The sequence below is a fragment of the Paralichthys olivaceus genome, chromosome 5, assembly GCF_024713975.1.
Source record: "Paralichthys olivaceus isolate ysfri-2021 chromosome 5, ASM2471397v2, whole genome shotgun sequence".
NCBI lineage: Eukaryota > Metazoa > Chordata > Actinopteri > Pleuronectiformes > Paralichthyidae > Paralichthys > Paralichthys olivaceus.
The window spans coordinates 19,490,079-19,494,605 of record NC_091097.1 but is presented as its reverse complement, the minus strand read 5'-3'; the positions used below and the strand labels follow the sequence as shown (position 1 = coordinate 19,494,605).

Genomic DNA, 4,527 nt, shown 5'->3' with positions numbered 1-4,527 from the left:
GGAGAATCCTCTTTGTGCTTTCTGTTTCGGACTCGTGCAGATATTTTTAAGCGAAATGTACTTTTTATTTACTCACGAGGCTTTAAAGGGTCAGCGTGTAGGATTTAGTTGAACTATCGACTATAATTCTATGTTTCAATCTAAATAACCTTTAAGTCACAAAAACAGATTTTTACAAACGCTTTCGAAGTACAGATAAACAAAAATAATGATTCTGGCTCGAGCTACATATTAATTTAGTTTCTGTTCATATGTGTCGTTTCAATCCTGTGATTTAGGTCTCGACCAATTTTTTAAATTTCTTTAAAAAACATTTCACACTCACCTCTGTGAGAAAGTAAAGAAAACGAGCTTTAACACCCATGGCCTGTAGGTGGCGTTAGTGGAGTAAATACATCTGCTGTTGCTTTTAACCCTATGACTCTGGATTTAATTGTGTTGCCACCGAGATGTTCTAGTTGATTATTGGTCAAATGTACTTGATGTGTGCTTATATTTCATGTTCCATCCACTAACATGGAGGAGGTGGGGTTTATGACCTGTACTGCAGCCCTCCACCAGGAGGCGATCAACAGATTTTGGCTTCACTTTTAGTAAATGGTCTTTTTATGGTTTAAAAAAAAAAAAAAAAAAAATGCAACTGCACCAAAATGGTTCTTAAATGAGACTGAATATAGTTTTTGACCCTTCGGGTTCCAGACGCAGTTAAATGGTGTCGACCTTGTTCTGTTGCATTAAGTCATGATCGGAGCTGCGATCTATGAAAAAAACCACAAGAATAAATCTGCATGGTGTGAAAATAGCAACGTTTTCCAGACACCAGAGAAGTGGCGATGAGTCAGAGTGGTTTGAGTTGAAGTGCATCAGGCCACAGTTCACGTGTCTCCCGAGGGCAGAGGATGATGTGCATGTGTCAGGTGATCAGACGACGCAGCGAAGAGGAAGCTGATGATTTCATTTCTTCGAGAGAAAACGGTGGAGAGATGTTTAACATCGCGTTAGTCGCGGTCTGCTGCACATGTCTGACTCCTCGCTGGCTCCTCGCTGGCTCCTCGAGGCTCCAGGAAAAAAAGTAAGAAACGTATAGAAATGTGTAAATCGATAAGACAAAACAATACAAATTAAAATACATAATAATTCCCGGATTGAGAAAGATCGACCTGCTCCTCTGCTTCTGTTCGTCTCCAGGACGTTTCCCAGGGATTTGACCCAGTGACCTTTGCACCGCGGCCTTCGTCCTGGCACCAGCTCTGATTGAAGTGTTTTCTGACGCATATACAATCATATACAATCCTGCGTCTGACGATTGTTGGAGGCTTTTCTAAAGTACGAGGCCTGAGCTTGAGTTGGGCCCTCTGGGGTTTCTGCCTCTGGAGCTCGGCTGTTGGCCGCATGGTGCCAGCTCTGAAAGCTTCAGCTCTCCACTGGGTTTGGACGTTTTAAGATGATTTGCAAGTGAGGAGGACATTTCGTTCCGTGAGGGAGCCGAGAAGATTATTGTTGGTGTATGAACTAGTGACCTGTTTGTTCGAGTCCCACAGCATCGAAATCATACTAACGTTTTCAGCTCAGTCTAGACACACACACACACATGGATTCTCACAGACACACACTCAGATGTTTTGAAAACTACAGGGATGTGAAACAATGGATATAAAACATTCAATACAATCAAATTGTGTAGTTTTTAAAACTTTTAGTAAAGCATTCCAGTTCCAACAAGGCCACAAGGTGACGTGAGGAGAATGAATCCACTCATTTAATATCTAACTTTAAAAATAGAAACATAAATGATGGAAATGACTTTGACTTTGATCTGCACAGTGCTCTTTGTCATTTCTGGTTGCCTGCTGCCACCTGCTGGCTGAGCTCCACCGTCAGAGTGTTTCTCTAATTTATGATGAAACGAAAAAGGGTCCATCTATATATATGTGCGTTAGAGTTATAGATAAATAAAGTAGTTTTGAATTAGAATTTGAAATAGGATTTAAATTTAAATTTAAATGTTGTGAATTAAAATCCCAGCAGCCCTGGTGAAGTGACGCCGCTGAACGCCAGAGGGCGCTCTCTTCTCTGTCGGTTGATTTTAAAACACGTTTCCAGGTGTTTTGTTTCCTGGACATTGGTTTATGGTGAATACAGCTTTAAAAGATATGTCTTCATTGCTCACCTTATGATCCACACTTGCAGGAAATTTTGTTCCCGAAAATATCTTCCATTTCTTAACCCCTGGTTTCTGTCCTGTGGTAAACCTGTACTTTCCCTGGGCATCCTGGGACATGACATCTGCCCTGCAGGCGTCGGGTTTACCAGAGTTAGTCATATCTGCAAATATGAAATATCTGAGTTAATATCACATCACTGTTAGGACTTCTGTTAGGACAGTTAGGACTTCTGTTAGGACTGTTAGGACTTCTGTTAGGACTGTTAGGACTTCTGTTAGGACTGTTAGGACTTCAGTTAGGACAGTTAGGACTGTTAGGACTGTTAGGACTTCTGTTAGGACTGTTAGGACTTCTGTTAGGACTGTTCGGACTTCAGTTAGGACAGTTAGGACTGTTAGGACTGTTAGGACTTCTGTTAGGACTGTTAGGACTTCTGTTAGGACTGTTCGGACTTCAGTTAGGACTGTTAGGACTGTTAGGACTTTGGTTAGGACTGTTAGGACTTCAGTTAGGACTTCTGTTAGGACTTGTTAGGACTGTTAGGACTTCTCTTAGGACTGTTAGGACTTTGGTTAGGACTGTTAGGACTTTGGTTAGGACTGTTAGGACTGTTAGGACTGTTAGGACTTCTCTTAGGACTGTTAGGACTTTGGTTAGGACTGTTAGGACTTCTGTTAGGACAGTTAGGTCTGTTAGGACTGTTAGGACTGTTAGGACTTCTCTTAGGACTGTTAGGACTGTTAGGACTTTGGTTAGGACTGTTAGGACTGTTAGGACTTCTGTTAGGACAGTTAGGACAGTTAGGACTGTTAGGACTTTGGTTAGGACTGTTAGGACTTCAGTTAGGACTTCTGTTAGGACTTGTTAGGACTTTGGTTAGGACTGTTAGGACTTCTGTTAGGACAGTTAGGACTGTTAGGACTTCAGTTAGGACTTGTTAGGACTTTGGTTAGGACTGTTAGGACTTCTGTGAGGACAGTTAGGACTGTTAGGACTTTGGTTAGGACTGTTAGGACTTCAGTTAGGACTTCTGTTAGGACTTGTTAGGACTTCTGTTAGGACTGTTAGGACTTCTGTTAGGACCGTTAGGACTGTTAGGACTTCAGTTAGGACTTTGGTTAGGACTGTTAGGACTGTTAGGACTTCAGTTAGGACAGTTAGGACTGTTAGGACTTCAGTTAAGACTGTTAGGACATGGTGCCAGCTCTGAAAGCTTCAGCTCTCCACTGGGTTTGGACGTTTTAAGATGATTTGCAAGTGAGGAGGACATTTTGTGCCGTGAGCGAGCCGAGAAGATTATTGTTGGTGTATGAACTAGTGACCTGTTTGTTCGAGTCCCACAGCATCGAAATCATACTAACGTTTTCAGCTCAGTCTAGACACACACACACACACACTCACACATGGATTCTCACAGACACACACTAATTTAAAAAAAAAATTAATATAAATGATGGAATAGATTTTTGACTTTGATCTGCACAGTGCTCTTTGTCATTTCCCGGCTGACTGCTGCCACCTGCTGGCTGCGGCTCCACGCTCAGAGTGTTTTCTGTAATTCATGTATGAAACAAACACGAAAACGCGTCCATCGATCCATGCGCGTTAGCGTCATAGATAAATAAAGTTTCACATCGAATCAACAACAAAAAACTTGATTTAAAAAAATGAACCAAAACAAAAACTCGTTGTCGGCAGGATTCGAACCTGCGCGGGGAGACCCCAATGGATTTCTAGTCCATCGCCTTAACCACTCGGCCACGACAACTGGATAGCCTGCACCGTATAACGAGACTTTTTATACGCAGCGTATAATCTGTGTCATTTTCATTAGTTTTCTACGTTTTACCTTTATTATTTATTATTTTAGAGACAAATTCAAACCTAATTCAACTTTTACTGCTGCAGTAAGAGATGAATCTGTTCATGAGTTCATGATGAAGCCTTTTGTTCCTTATTTATATCACACTGAATAAAATAACAGTGTTTTCCGGAGATTTCTATATTTTGTCAGTGAAGTTAAATCCTGAAAGTTAAACTTTGTTTGTATTCGTTAGATTTTATTCGGTGACGTGTTGTTGCCTCGCTGTGTTTTAATTAATTCATTAATGTTTCACACGATCAACACTGAGATCAGTTATAGTTTCATATAGTTTAATACAGTTTGATGGAAGAACATTTCTGCTAATCAGGGAAAAAACAAATAAAAATGATGAGATGAAAGTTGAAATCACAAAGTGTCATTGATATGAATGAGTCATGATTATTACATATGTCGATATCATAAAATAATAATAACAACAATAATAAAATTACTAATAGTAGGAGCAGCAGTAGTTGTAATATTAATAATACTTAGAAT

General features: G+C 40.4%; 1 non-coding gene across 1 annotated transcript; it reads right to left on the bottom strand.

The window, feature by feature from the left end:
- Window positions 1-3,851: 3,851 nt before the first annotated feature.
- trnas-aga (transfer RNA serine (anticodon AGA)) lies at window positions 3,852-3,933 on the bottom strand. The gene has a single exon. It is a non-coding gene; the product is annotated as a tRNA-Ser (tRNA).
- Between the last annotated feature and the right edge of the window lie 594 nt (window positions 3,934-4,527).